General features: G+C 28.8%; 2 protein-coding genes across 2 annotated transcripts in view; both read left to right on the top strand.

The window, feature by feature from the left end:
• The window catches only part of LOC147466583 (uncharacterized), a 411,126-nt gene that overhangs the window by 387,773 nt on the left and 5,853 nt on the right, over nt 1-17,500 (top strand). The gene's annotated exons all lie outside the window — the stretch shown is intronic.
• LOC122263496 (uncharacterized) overlaps nt 9,345-17,500 on the top strand; it is a 1,386,165-nt gene continuing 1,378,009 nt past the window's right edge. Inside the window, exon 1 of the mRNA XM_086535287.1 lies at nt 9,345-9,444. The gene's annotated coding sequence lies outside the window, so the exon portion shown is untranslated. The remainder of the gene's footprint in view (nt 9,445-17,500) is intronic.

The following is a 17,500-nucleotide window of genomic DNA, read 5'->3' as shown; positions in this document are numbered from 1 at the left end:
GGATTACTATTATTATTACTCCTATTTCTATTAAATTATCAATTGTTACCATCCTTCTTCTCATTATTGTTATTTTGATGGTGATCCTGTTCTTGTTCTCCTACATGCTTTTGTTGGTGGTGTTGTTGCGAGGTCTTTGTCAATGATGACAAAGACAATGATGATAATAGAGAAAGTAATGGCAACAAAAGCAACAACAATAATGATGATAATTAAAAGTTTCATAATGTAATGGTGGTAATGATAACAATATTAATGATAAAGTAATCATCACTGATAATGTTGATGATAACACTTTCATGATGATAATAGAACTAATGATAATGGTAATGACATATTTATGATAACAATGATAATAATAATGGTGATGATGAATAATGATAGTAATAAATTTAGAAATATAAAAGTCCCCCCGAACGGCGGGTCCGTTTTCTTTGACATACGTAATATCTCCCATGTTCCACCAATATTTGATGTCTTTTATTTTACGCTTATTTACAACAAGAAAGACATGTTTTGTTTATGTTACACCATTTATCAGGTGTATGTTTTTCCATTATGAAGACTATATATTTTAACTGCATTGAAACAGAAGTGTAAATCATTTTATATCAATATGATTTTCTGAATAAATTAGCAGACGGTCAACAACAACACGTGTTTCAATGGCTAAAGAACATCTTTATTTACTGCACGAATGTGGCAAGAAAACCCCACATGTATAATTCTCCTACTCTTTGTCACTCTATATTTCTGTATAATTCTCTATATTATATATATATATTATATATATATATATATATATATATATATATATATATATATAAAATATATATATATTACTGATAAATAATTATCAAACATTCATTTTCATTATAATATTCTTTCTCATTATCATACATGTATTTTTTTTTTCTTTTCCTTCTTGTTTCTATACCTTTTCATAATTCTTATTTTCATTAACATTCTAAGTATTTGCAATTTTATTAATATTCAAAATATCCAAACTATTCCTAGCCCTTACCCTTATCACCCTAATCATCTCTATTAATCTCATTCCTAAAACTAGTCTCATTCTCCCTCACATTCACCTTCTCACTGTCATTTTCACTCACATTCACCTTCGCATTGTCATCCTCACTTCCCTTCTCACATTCATTACTCACAAACAGACGTCTAACACAAGCATCTTCCTCCCTCAGGTGAGACTCCCTTACACTGGGCTTCCCAGAACGGCTATCATGCTGTTGCAGAGACGCTCCTCGAGAAGGGCGGAGAAGTGAACGCCAAGGATGATGAAGGTAAGGCGATTGGAAAGCGAGTGACTTCTTTAAGGCGCCAGAAGAATTTTGCTTTTGTTTCTTTTCTCTTCTTTGTCTTTATGGAATTTTATAACAATTATTGTTATAATTTGAATAGGGAATCTTTATCATCTTTTATCATTAATTTTATTGATATTTATTTCTTTATTTTATGATTTTTTCAATAAAATATTTTCATAGAATATTCTATAAAATAGAAATAAATAGATTTTTCTATATTTCTTTATACTATAAATGTTATAATGATTAGTTATAATAATTATGATAATAATAAGTATGATCATCTTAATTATTATTGATATTATCATTATTATTTTCATGATTATCTAAAAGAAATATGATCATCCTCATCATCAATCATAATCATCAGCAATGGTGCTATTCATATTATCATTAATATTTCATTACTATAACTATCATTGTTACTCCCATTTCTACTAAATTATCAATTGTTATCATCCTTCTTCTTCTCATTATTGTTATTTTGATGGTGATCCTGTTCTTGTTCTCCTACATGCTTTTGTTGGTGGTGTTGTTGCGAGGTCTTTGTCAGTGATGACAAAGACAATGATGATAATGGAGAAAGTAATGGCAACAAAAGCAATAACAATAGTGATGATAATGAAAAGTTTCATAATGTAATGGTGGTAATGATAACAATATTAATGATAAAGTAATCATCACTGATAATGTTGATGATAACACTTTCATGATGATAATAGAACTAATGCTAATGGTAATGACATATTTATGATAACAATGATAATAATAATGGTGATGATGAATAATGATAGTAATAAATTTAGAAATATAAAACTTTAGTTAAGTCCCCCCGAACGGCGGGTCCGTTTTCTTTGACATACGTAATGTCTCCCATGTTCCACCAATATTTGATGTTTTTTATTTTACGCTTATTTACTACAAGAAAGACATGTTTTGTTTATGTTACACCATTTATCAGGTGTATGTTTTTTCCATTATGAAGACTATATATTTTAACTGCATTGAAACAGAAGTGTAAATCATTTTATATCAATATGATTTTCTGAATAAATTAGCAGACGCTCAACACCACCACGTGTTTCAATGGCTAAAGAACATCTTTACTGCACGAATATCTTATATTCATCTTTACTTATTTATATTTATCTTTACTGCACGAATATTTATCTTTAATATAATATTTATCTTTACTGCACGAATGTGGCAAGAAAACCCCACAAATATTAAGGAAGGAAATATTTTATGATACTGATGATAACACTCTCATGATAATGATGGAACTAATGATATTGATATAAAGATAATAATGATGGTGATTGGAAGGTGAATAATGATAGTAATAACAGTAATGATGGAAATAATATTCATTGATTATGATGATAATTCTTATTATAATGAATATTTTAAATATTGATTATAAATGATTATAAATTTATTATGAATTGTAATTATCATTAATGATAATGATTATTTTTAATGATAATGATTATTTTTATGTTATTATCATTTTTAGAAATCATTTTTGCTGTTTTTATTTTTATCATCATTAATATTTTCATTATCATTATTATCATTATGAATATTATATAATTATCATTATTATAAGAATTATCATTATTATTATCTTCATTATTATTTTTATCTTCCTCATTATCATTATTATTCATGTTATTCTCATAATTATCTTTACCAATATTTCTATCATTATGATTGATATGTTTGTATCATTTTATTACCGTTGCTATCATTATAGCTATCATGATTACTGTTATTATTGAAATGGTCTTCGTAAATATAATAATAAAAACAATAAAAATTACAATAATTATCATAGTAGAATTTTTTTTTTTTTTTTTTTTTTTTTTTTTTTGATAAATGATTATCAAACGTTCTTTTTCATTAAAATATTCCTTCTTATCATCATACGCATTTGTTTTCCTTCTCATTTCTATGCCTTTTCCTAATTGTTATTTTCAGTAACTTTCTTATTATTTGCAATTTTATTAATATTCAAAATATTCATACTATTCCTTGCCCTTATCCTTATCACCTTAATCATTCCTAAAATCTAGTCTCATTTTCACTCGCATTCACCTTCTTACTGTCATTCTCACTCACATTCACCTTCTCATTGTCATTCTCACTCACATTCACCTTCGCATTGTCATCCTCACTTCCCTTCTCACGCTCATTACTCACAAACACACGTCTAACACAAGCATCTTCCTCCCTCAGGTCAGACTCCCTTACACTGGGCTTCCCGCAACGGCCACGATGCTGTTGCAGAGACGCTCCTCGAGAAGGGCGGAGAAGTGAACGCCAAGGATAAGGATGGTAAGGCGATTGGAAAGCGAGTGACTTCTTAAAGGCACCAGAAGAATTTTGCTTTTGTTTCTTTTCTCTTCTTTGTCTGTATGGAATTAATAACAATTATTGTTGTAATTTAATAAGGGAATCTTTTTCATCTTTTATCATTAATTTTATTGATATTTATTTCTTTATTCTAAGAATTTTTCAATAAAATATTTTCATAGATTATTTTATAAAATAGAAATTAATAGATTTTTCTATATTTCTTTATACTATAAATGTTATAATGATTAGTTACAACAATTATGATAATAATAAGTATGATCATCTTAATTATTATTGATATTATCATTATTATTTTCATGTTTATCTACAAGAAATATGATCATCCTACTCATGAATCATAATCATCACCAATGGTCCAATTCTTATTATCATTATTATTTCATTACTATTACTATTATTATTACTCCTATTTCTATTAAATTATCAATTGTTATCATCCTTCTTCTTCTCATTATTATTATTGTTATATTGATGGTGATCCTGTTCTTGTTCTCCTACATGCTTTTGTTGGTGGTGTTGTTGCGAGGTCTTTGTCAGTGATGACAATGACAATGATGATAATGGAGAAAGTAATGGCAACAAAAGCAACAATAATAATGATGATAATGAAAAGTTTCATAATGTTAATGAAGGTAATGATAACAATATTAATGATAAAGTAATCATCACTGATAATTTTGATGATAACACTTTCATGATGATAATAGAACTAATGATAATGGTAATGACATATTTATGATAACAATGATAATAATAATGGTGATGATGAATAATGATAGTAATAAATTTAGAAATATAAAAGTTTAGTTAAGTTCCCCCGAACGGCGGGTCCGTTTTCTTTTACATACGTAATGTCTCCCATGTTCCACCAATATTTGATGTTTTTTATTTTACGCTTATTTACAACAAGAAAGACATGTTTTGTTTATGTTACACCATTTATCAGGTGTATGTTTTTCCATTATGAAGACTATATATTTTAACTGCATTGAAACAGAAGTCTAAATCGTTTTATATCAATATGATTTTCTGAATAAATTAGCAGACGCTCAACAACACCACGTGTTTCAATGGCTAAAGAACATCTTTATTTACTGCACGAATGTGGCAAGAAAACCCCACATGTATAATTCTCCTACTCTTTGTCACTCTATATTTCTGTATAATTCTCTATATTATATATATATATATATATATATATATATATATATATATATATAATATATATATATATTACTGATAAATAATTATCAAACATTCATTTTCATTATAATATTCTTTCTCATTATCATACATATATTTTTTTTCTTTTCCTTCTTGTTTCTATACCTTTTCATAATTCTTATTTTCATTAACATTCTAAGTATTTGCAATTTTATTAATATTTAAAATATCCATACTATTCCTAGCCCTTACCCTTATCACCCTAATCATCTCTATTAATCTCATTCCTAAAACTAGTCTCATTCTCCCTCACATTCACCTTCTCACTGTCATTTTCACTCACATTCACCTTCGCATTGTCATCCTCACTTCCCTTCTCACATTCATTACTCACAAACAGACGTCTAACACAAGCATCTTCCTCCCTCAGGTTGGACTCCCTTACACTTTGCTTCCCAGAACGGCTATCATGCTGTTGCAGAGACGCTCCTCGAGAAGGGCGGAGAAGTGAACGCCAAGGATAAGGATGGTAAGGCGATTGGAAAGCGAGTGACTTCTTAAAGGCGCCAGAAGAATTTTGCTTTTGTTTCTTTTCTCTTCTTTGTCTTTATGGAGTTTATAACAAATTATTGTTATAATTTAATAAGGGAATCTTTTTCATCTTTTATCATTAATTTTATTGATATTTATTTCTTTATTCTATGAATTTTTCAATAAAATATTTTCATAGATTATTTTATAAAATAGAAATTAATAGATTTTTCTATATTTCTTTATACTATAAATGTTATAATGATTAGTTATAATAATTATGATAATAATAAGTATGATCATCTTAATTATTATTGATATTATCATTATTATTTTCATGATTATCTAAAAGAAATATGATCATCCTCATCATCAATGGTGCTATTCATATTATCATTATTATTTCAACAGGATTACTATTATTATTACTCCTATTTCTATTAAATTATCAATTGTTATCATCCTTCTTCTTATTATTGTTATTTTGATGGTGATCCTGTTCTTGTTCTCCTACATGCTTTTGTTGGTGGTGTTGTTGCGAGGTCTTTGTCAGTGATGACAAAGACAATGATGATAATGGAGAAAGTAATGGCAACAAAAGCAACAACAATAATGATGATAATGAAAAGTTTCATAATGTAATGGTGGTAATGATAACAATATTAATGATAAAGTAATCATCACTGATAATGTTGATGATAACACTTTCATGATGATAATAGAACTAATGATAATGGTAATGACATATTTATGATAACAATGATAATAATAATGGTGATGATGAATAATGATAGTAATAAATTTAGAAATGAAAAAGTTTAGTTAAGTCCCCCCGAACGGCGGGTCCGTTTTCTTTGACATACGTAATGTCTCCCATGTTCCACCAATATTTGATGTTTTTTATTTTACGCTTATTTACTACAAGAAAGACATGTTTTGTTTATGTTACACCATTTATCAGGTGTATGTTTTTCCATTATGAAGACTATATATTTTAACTGCATTGAAACAGAAGTGTAAATCATTTTATATCAATATGATTTTCTGAATAAATTAGCAGACGCTCAACAACACCACGTGTTTCAATGGCTAAAGAACATCTTTATTTACTGCACGAATATCTTATATTTATCTTTACTTATTTATATTGATCTTTACTGCACGAATATTTATCTTTAATATAATATTTATCTTTACTGCACGAATGTGGCAAGAAAACCCCACAAATATTAAGGAAGGAAATATTTTATGATACTGATGATAACACTCTCATGATAATGATGGAACTAATGATAATGATATAAAGATAATAATGATGGTGATTGGAAGGTGAATAATGATAGTAATAACAGTAATGATGGAAATAATATTTATTGATTATGATGATAATTCTTATTATAATGAATATTTTAAATATTGATTATAAATGATTATAAATTTATTATGAATTGTAATTATCATTAATGATAATGATTATTTTTAATGATAATGATTATTTTTATGTTATTATCATTTTTAGAAATCATTTTTGCTGTTATTATTTTTATCATCATTAATATTTTCATTATCATTATTATCATTATTGATATTATCTAATTATCATTATTATTAGAATTATCATTATTATTATCTTCATTATTATTTTTATCTTCCTCATTATCATTATTATTCATGTTATTCTCATAATTATCTTTACTAATATTTCTATCATTATGATTTATATTTTTGTATCATTTTATTACCATTGCTATCATTATAGCTATCATGACTACTGTTATTATTGCAATGGTCTTCGTAAATATAATAATAAAAACAATAAAAATTACAATAATTATCATAGTAATATTTTTTTTTTTTTTTGGATAAATGATTAACAAACGTTCTTTTTCATTAAAATATTCCTTCTTATCATCATACGCATTTTTTTTCCTTCTCATTTCTATGCCTTTTCCTAATTGTTATTTTCAGTAACTTTCTTATTATTTGCAATTTTATTAATATTCAAAATATTCATACTATTCCTTGCCCTTATCCTTATCACCTTAATCATTCCTAAAATCTAGTCTCATTTTCACTCGCATTCACCTTCTTACTGTCATTCTCACTCACATTCACCTTCTCATTGTCATTCTCACTCACATTCACCTTCGCATTGTCATCCTCACTTCCCTTCTCACGGTCATTACTCACAAACAGACGTCTAACAGAAGCATCTTCCTCCCTCAGGTCAGACTCCCTTACACTGGGCTTCCTGGAACGGCCATCATGCTGTTGCTGAGACGCTCCTCGAGAAGGGCGGAGAAGTGAACGCCAAGACTTTGACTGGTAAGGCGATTGGAAAGCGAGTGACTTCTTAAAGGCGCTAGTAGAATTTTGCTTTTGTTTCTTTTCTCTTCTTTGTCTCTGTGGAAATGTATAACAATTGTTGTTATAATTTAATAAGGGAATCTTTATCATCATTTATCATTGATTTTATTGATATTTATTTCTTTATTCAATGAATTTTTCAATAAAATATTTCCATAGATTATTCTATAAAATATAAATAAATAGATTTTTCTATTTTTCTTTATAATATAAATGTTATAATGATTAGTTATAAAAATAATGATAATAATAAGTATGATCATCTTAATTATTATTGATATTATCATTATTATTTCATGATTATCTAAAAGAAATATGATCATCCTCATCATTGATCATAATCATCATCAATGGTGCTATTCATATTATCATTATTATTTCAATAGGATTACTATTATTATTACTCCTATTTCTATTAAATTATCAATTGTTATCATCCTTCTTCTTATTATTGTTATTTTGATGGTGATCCTGTTCTTGTTCTCCTACATGCTTTTGTTGGTGGTGTTGTTGCGAGGTCTTTGTCAGTGATGACAATGACAATGATGATAATGGAGAAAGTAATGGCAACAAAAGCAACAACAATAATGATGATAATGAAAAGTTTCATAATGTTGATGGTGGTAATGATAACAATATTAATGATAAAGTAATCATCACTGATAATATTGATGATAACACTTTCATGATGATAATAGAACTAATGATAATGGTAATGACTTATTTATGATAACAATGATAATAATAATGGTGATGATGAATAATGATAGTAATAAATTTAGAAATATAAAAGTTTAGTTAAGTCCCCCCGAACGGCGGGTCCGTTTTCTTTGACATACGTAATGTCTCCCATGTTCCACCAATATTTGATGTTTTTTTATTTTACGCTTATTTACTACAAGAAAGACATGTTTTGTTTATGTTACACCATTTATCAGGTGTATGTTTTTCCATTATGAAGACTATATATTTTAACTGCATTGAAACAGAAGTCTAAATCGTTTTATATCAATATGATTTTCTGAAGAAATTAGCAGACGCTCAACAACACCACGTGTTTCAATGGCTAAAGAACATCTTTATTTACTGCACGAATGTGGCAAGAAAACCCCACATGTATAATTCTCCTACTCTTTGTCACTCTATATTTCTGTATAATTCTCTATATTATATATATTATATATATATATATATATATATATATATAAAATATATATATATTACTGATAAATAATTATCAAACATTCATTTTCATTATAATATTCTTTCTCATTATCATACATATATATTTTTTTCTTTTCCTTCTTGTTTCTATACCTTTTCATAATTCTTATTTTCATTAACATTCTAAGTATTTGCAATTTTATTAATATTTAAAATATCCATACTATTCCTAGCCCTTACCCTTATCACCCTAATCATCTCTATTAATCTCATTCCTAAAACTAGTCTCATTCTCCCTCACATTCACCTTCTCACTGTCATTTTCACTCACATTCACCTTCGCATTGTCATCCTCACTTCCCTTCTCACATTCATTACTCACAAACAGACGTCTAACACAAGCATCTTCCTCCCTCAGGTTGGACTCCCTTACACTTTGCTTCCTTGAACGGCTATCATGCTGTTGCAGAGACGCTCCTCGAGAAGGGCGGAGAAGTGAACGCCAAGACTTTGACTGGTAAGGCGATTGGAAAGCGAGTGACTTCTTAAAGGCACCAGAAGAATTTTGCTTTTGTTTCTTTTCTCTTCTTTGTCTGTATGGAATTTATAACAATTATTGTTATAATTTAATAAGGGAATCTTTTTTATCTTTTATCATTAATTTTATTGATATTTATTTCTTTATTCTAAGAATTTTTCAATAAAATATTTTCATAGATTATTTTATAAAATAGAAATTAATAGATTTTTCTATATTTCTTTATACTATAAATGTTATAATGATTAGTTATAATAATTATGATAATAATAAGTATGATCATCTTAATTATCATTGATATTATCATTATTATTTTCATGATTATCTAAAAGAAATATGATCATCCTCATCATCAATGGTGCTATTCATATTATCATTATTATTTCATGAAGATTACTATTATTATTACTACTATTTCTATTAAATTATCAATTGTTTTCATCCTTCTTCTTATTATTGTTATTTTGATGGTGATCCTGTTCTTGTTCTCCTACATGCTTTTGTTGGTGGTGTTGTTGCGAGGTCTTTGTCAGTGATGACAAAGACAATGATGATAATGGAGAAAGTAATGGCAACAAAAGCAACAACAATAATGATGATAATGAAAAGTTTCATAATGTAATGGTGGTAATGAAATATTAATGATAAAGTAATCATCGCTGATAATGTTGATGATAACACTTTCATGATGATAATATAACAAATGATAATGGTAATGACATATTTATGATAACAATGATAATAATAATGGTGATGATGAATAATGATAGTAATAAATTTAGAAATGAAAAAGTTTAGTTAAGTCCCCCCGAACGGCGGGTCCGTTTTCTTTGACATACGTAATGTCTCCCATGTTCCACCAATATTTGATGTTTTTTATTTTACGCTTATTTACTACAAGAAAGACATGCTTTGTTTATGTTACACCATTTATCAGGTGTATGTTTTTCCATTATGAAGACTATATTTTAACTGCATTGAAACAGAAGTGTAAATCATTTTATATCAATATGATTTTCTGAATAAATTAGCAGACGCTCAACAACACCACGTGTTTCAATGGCTAAAGAACATCTTTATTTACTGCACGAATATCTTATATTTATCTTTACTTATTTATATTGATCTTTACTGCACGAATGTTTATCTTTAATATAATATTTATCTTTACTGCACGAATGTGGCAAGAAAACCCCACAAATATTAAGGAAGGAAATATTTTATGATACTGATGATAACACTCTCATGATAATGATGGAACTAATGATAATGATATAATGATAATAATGATGGTGATTGGAAGGTGAATAATGATAGTAATAACAGTAATGATGGAAATAATATTTATTGATTATGATGATAATTCTTATTATAATGAATATTTTAAATATTGATTATAAATGATTATAAATTTATTATGAATTGTAATTATCATTAATGATAATGATTATATTTAATGATAATGATTATTTTATGTTATTATCATTTTTAGAAATCATTATTGCTGTTATTATTTTCATCATCATTAATATTTTCATTATCATTATTATCATTATTAATATTATATGATTATCATTATTATTAGAATTATCATTATTATTATCTTCTTTATTATTTTTATCTTCCTCATTATCATTATTATTCATGTTATTCTCATAATTGTCTTTACCATATTTCTATCATTATGATTGATATGTTTGTATCATTTTATTACCATTGCTATCATTATAGCTATCATGACTACTGTTATTATTGAAATGGTCTTCGTAAATATAATAATAAAAACAATAAAAATTACAATAATTATCATAGTAATATAGTTTTTTTTTTTGTTTTTTTTGATAAATGATTATCAAACGTTCTTTTTCATTCAAATATTCTTTCTTATAATCATACATTTTTTTTTCTTATTTCTATGTTCTATACTTTTCCTAATTGTTATTTTCAGTAACTTTCTTATTACTTGCAATTGTATTAATATGCAAAAGATTCATAGTATTCCTGGCCCTTATCCTTATCACTTAATCATTCCTAAAATCATCTCTTTAATCGCATTCACCTTCTTACTGTCATTCTCACTCACATTCACCTTCTAATTGTCATTCTCACTCTCATTCACCTTCGCATTGTCATCCTCACTTCCCTTCTCACGCTCATTACTCACAAACAGACGTCTAACACAAGCATCTTCCTCCCTCAGGTTGGACTCCCTTACACTGTGCTTCCTGGAACGGCCATCATGCTGTTGCAGAGACGCTCCTCGAGAAGGGCGGAGAAGTGAACGCCAAGACTAAGAATGGTAAGGCGATTGGAAAGCGAGTGACTTCTTAAAGGCACCAGAAGAATTTTGCTTTTGTTTCTTTTTCTTCTTTGTCTGTATGGAATTTTATAACAATTATTATTCAGATCTAATAAGGATACCTCTATCATCAGCTTTTCTTATTCCTTCATCATTTATTATTCTTTTCTATTTATCCATTCCTTAAGTTTTAGTTGTTAATTTGAGTTATTTGTAAATGTTATATATTCATTATCATTTGTCATATGTATTTCAAGGTTATGATTATTATTATCATACAAATATTCATTATTATTGTACATTCATATCTTATCATTTATTACAATTACATTTGTATTATTATTATTATTTCAAGAATTTTCTTTTGTAATAGTCACTTTTCATCATTCATCTTTTTTCTTCCTCTTTTACTCTTTTCATTATTGATATGATTTTCATTTTTACTTCTATTTTTCTTATATATGATTTTATACATATCATTGCCGTTATTATTATTATTGTTATTGTTAGAATTATCATTATTTTAATTATTCTTATTATTCCTATTTCTATTTAAATTATTATCATATGTTATCCTTCCTCTTGTCATCATTGATAATTTTGCTGATGATCCTGTTGTTCTTGTTCTTGTACATGCTCTTGTTGTAGTTGTGAAGTCTTTATCACTCATAGTACAAGTGTCGGTAAATCATGATGGTAATGACAATGAGGATAACACGATGGCTTCCTTGTTCTTCCTTCTTGCAAACACCCAAGTCTGCTCACAGCTTGCTTGCAACAAACATGGTTATGCAGGTGCTGTTAAGAGGAATGCACTACTTAGCATTAATTTCACAAAATACCTTTTCTCGCAACTTAAGTTAGGTTTGCTAAATACAAAGATAACATATCCAAATGAAATATCAATAATATAAGTTGATACGAAAAAAGATATTACCTATTTTGTTTGATTATTATAATAATGATAATACTAATAAAAATAACCATAATAATGATGATAATGATAATGATGACTAAGAATAACATTGATTATAATTATATAAAAACATTAAAGATAACAATAACAATCATTATTATTATCAATATTAATATCAGACTAGTTAGAATGGCCATTATTATTTTTTGATAATTCTTATGACTGATATCATAATTTCTTTCATTATAAATATTATGTTAATGATAATACTAATTCCAAAAACAATGATAGAAGTATAATGAGATCCTTATTTTCATTATGGTTATTATTTTAATTCCTATCATTGCCATTAGAATATGCATTAAAATTATAATGATCATAATCATTCTTAAAATCATGATGATTCTCATTCATGAATACTTTCCTGATTTTGTTTCCACTCTCATTTTCTTCATCATTTTCCATCCCTTTCATTTCATTCTATAGTCATTTCATGCTTATTCATAAGCTTTCCTTTTTGCTTGTATTTATCATAAATATTTTAATTAGCATTATTATCATTAATATCATAATCATTATGATTATAATAATTGTTGCCATTCAAATTAGCATTGAAATTTTCATTCCTAACCTCAGTTCCCTTCTCATTTTGATTCTCATTAACATCATCACCACAGTTTTCTTTTTCATTTTTATCTTCGCAAGTCTCAGAACCATTCCAGTCATAACTTTCCTTCTCCTACTCTTTGTTACTCTATACTTTCTGTATAATTATCCTTCTCCTACTCTTTGTTACTATGTTTTCTGTATAATTCTCCTTCTACTCTTTGTCACTCCATACTTTCTGTATAATTCTCCTTCTCCTACTCTTTGTCACTCTATACTTTCTGTATAATTCTCCTTCTCCTACTCTTTCTCACTCTATACTTTCTGTATAATTCTCCTTCTCCTACTCTTTGTCACTATATTTTCTGTACAATTTTCCTTCTCCTACTCCTATTCTTTGTCACTTTACATTCTCTATATAATTCTTCTACTCTTTGTCACTTCATTTTCTGTATAATTCTCCTTCTCCCACACTTCATCATATTTATTTCTCTTCTCATTATCCCTCTCAGTTCTCTCTCTCCTTATATGTATATATATATATGCATATATATATATATATATATATATAATATATATATATATATAATATATATATATATATATATATATTATTATAAATTTATATGTATAAATAATATATATTATATATAATATAATACATATATATATATATATATATATATATATATATATATATATATATATATATATATATATATATTAATATATATATATATATATATTATATATAATATATTATATATAATATATATATATATATATATATTATATATATATATATATATATATATAATATATATATATATATATATATATATATATATATATATATATATATATATATATATATATATATATATATATATATATATATATATATATATTATATATATTATATATATATATATATATATATATATATATATATATATATATATTATATATATATATATATATCATATCTCTCTCTCTCTCTCTCTCTCTCTCTTATACTTATAATATATAATATATATATATATATATATATATATATAATATATATATATATATATATATATATTATATATATATATTATTGTCGTCAATATTATTGTTATCATCATCATCATATATCTTGATTTATATAATATATTCTTAAATATATATCATATTTTTATCATTATATTTACAACCTATATCATTACATTCACATCTCACTTATTTCTGAACAAATTTGAATAAAAATGAAAATAAGAAAATGAAACAAGTGTTTCATTAAAGAGCAACATTTAAACATTGACAAGTTCTACAGTCAAGTTTACCTTCAGGGCGGACAGCAATGCACAAGGCAGCTTGGAAGGGACACACGGCAGTGCTGGAAGTCCTTCGGGAGGGCGGGGCCGACGTGGACGCTGCAGATGGTGAAGGCGACACGCCCCTCCACAAAGCAGCTTCACAAGGGCATCTCCTCGCTATATTCAAGTTGACGAACTTTGGGGCTTCCACGTACAAGAAGAACAAGAGAGGAAGGACTCCGCAGGACTTGATGCCGAGATCTTCCTCCACAGAGAGCCGTGGCATGGAACTTTTCCAAAGCGTGTCCATGGTAATAGATTGTATTGGTCAGACTGTGGTCCTTCCTCTGTCACCATTGGTTTTCAAAGTTGTGCATCATGGGCAGTGCCATGGTTACTGAGTGGCACTGTTACTAAATCACAAAAGGATTTTTTTTTTTTTTTTTTTTTTTTTTTTTTTTTAATAATGAGACATAACATGCTAATGCATTTATCTGTTGAATATTGATCACTTTCAGACTCATGTGGCACAAGGTTGGGTTGCAACCGAGAAGGAAAGGATCAGATTGCAAAGAGAAATCCAAGTGCTTAAGGTGAGTTTTTGGAGAGAAAATGAATTAAAAGATAGAAATAATTTTGATTTGATAATAATAAAAAGATAGAGAAAAATCAGTGGAATGACAGGAAATATAGCAATCAAAGAAAACATTTCTAAAATCCATAGCTAGGGGAGTAAATAGAATGAAACCCAAAGCAAAATGTGAGGGTTTTGGTGACGGCTAATCTTTTATAAGTATTTGATCTGCTTTATTCTTTTACGACTCCAATCTCCTTATCTTGTGGTTATCAGCTTTCCCTCCATCCTCTGACAATGTCAGGAAGGAGATGCTTGTTATCATGAGCGAAGCAATTATGAGCAACAACATGAGCAGAGAGAGAGAGAGAGAGAGAGAGAGAGAGAGAGAGAGAGAGAGAGAGAGAGAGAGAGAGAGAGAGAGAGAGAGAGAGAGAGAGAGAGAGAGGGGGGGGTAATGTTAGAGAGAAAGTTCATTTCGTTTGTCTTTTTGAGCACTTATGATACCTATTCCTACCTTATACAGAAGCAGCATGAGCAGGAAGAGCAAGAAATTAGTTAAATAATGAACAAGTAGACAGAGAGAGAGAGAGGTAATGTTAGAGAGAATGTTCATTTCGTTTGTCTTTTTGAGTACTTAAGATACCTCTTCTATACTCATCCAGAAGCAGAGAGAGCGAGAGATCAGTGCGAAAAGTAGCGAGACAGTGAATCTACAGAAGGAGACCAGAGACCTGAAGGAAGACCTGAGGAAGAAGGAAGAGGAGATTGTATTACTTAAGGTATGCACAGGAGAGAGCGAGGAAGAGGGACGAAATGACAGAGAGAAAGGAGGAGAGGAAAGGGACAGATATAGAAGAATGGTTACGAAAGAGGAGAGTTAGTGTGAGATAGATTGTGTTATTAGTAGCTTGTTGTCTGGAGAACCTGGAGCTTCCTGAATAAGTCCTTGTAGGTGTGAACCTCAACTATTCCAAACGAAGAGAGAAAAGGTTGCAGGATTTGTGCAAATGAAATGGAACACGATGAGCAATTTTCTTTGCTTCCAAAATGCATTAGCCCCTTTTTAAAAGCGATTTTATTTGTCGAAGCGAGATTATTGCTTGATCGTGCGATTCCACTTGCTTTGCCTGTGATGCCTTGCTCTTCTCCTCAAGCCTTTAGGACAGAGACATCCCTACAGTGTGGTCTTCTCTTACAGGAGGAGCAAGGACATGAGAGGAGTAGGATGGAGACTGAGGTGACTAATCTGCATGCAGAAAACAGCGAACTGAAGGATATCCTATGTCTGAAGGAAAGGGAGATCAGAGAGCTAAAGGTAAGAGTAAGAAGAAAGAAAAGAGAGGAGAGAGAAAGAGACTAAAATAAGGAGAGAAACAATGAAGAAGTATTGTATTCACACATATGTACTTCTACATGGTCCAATACCCGTCCAGTTAAGAAGGCGTGACAGTCCTTTACTTTACAGGAGCAACACACAGCGGACGTTGGGAACGCGACGAACAGGTCGGAGGGCGAGGATGCGAACGTGAGGAGGATATTAATTCTTGTGACTTATGATGCATTGCACTGAGGGTGATAATAATTCCGAGAATTAGCTCCAATGATGATATTAGTGCTTGTAACGTAAATGCAGTTACACTGAAGATGATATTAAGGCTCTAAGTTTAACTTCAATTGTACTGAAGAGGATGATGTTTTAAATGTAACTTCTATTGCACTGAAAGTTATATTGATGCTTCAAAAGTCAACTTAGATTTAAAGTGCAACAGGGGGGATGGGAAGGTTGGGGGGAAGATAGAAAGATCGGTTGAGAGAAAGATAGTTCGAGAGAAAGAAAGGTTGGGAGAAAGATGGGTAGAGAGAGAGGAAGACTAGGTGAAAGATAGCTTGAGAAAAAGAAAAGTTGGGAGACAGATAGAAAAATAGAAAGATCAGTTTAGAGTAAGATAGAAAGATAGGTTGAAAGAATGATACAGAGTGAAAGGAGATATAGAGCAAAGGAGGGATAGGTCGAGGGAGTGGGAAAAATACATTTTCGCACAGAATAGAAAATGTAATTTATATCCATCAGATTTAGATAAGATTAAGATAGATATAGATATAGATAGATAGCTGGTGGGGGAGAGAGAGAGAGAGATAGCTGGTGTGTGTGGGGGGAGAGAGAGAGAGAGAGAGAGAGAGAGAGAGAGAGAGAGAGAGAGAGAGAGAGAGAGAGAGGAGAGGAGAGGGAGGGAGAGATAGGGAGAGAGAGGGAGAGAGAGAGAGAGATAGAGAGAGAGATGGACACACACACACACACACAGATGGAGAAACAGAGAGAGAAAGTGAGATACAGAGAC

Source organism: Penaeus japonicus, unplaced genomic scaffold, assembly GCF_977035675.1.
Source record: "Penaeus japonicus unplaced genomic scaffold, GWHDUDI00000001_assembly GWHDUDI00000043, whole genome shotgun sequence".
Classification (NCBI taxonomy): Eukaryota; Metazoa; Arthropoda; class Malacostraca; order Decapoda; family Penaeidae; genus Penaeus; species Penaeus japonicus.
The sequence above is the reverse complement of the archived record's forward strand: the minus strand, read 5'-3'. Positions and strand labels throughout refer to the sequence as shown.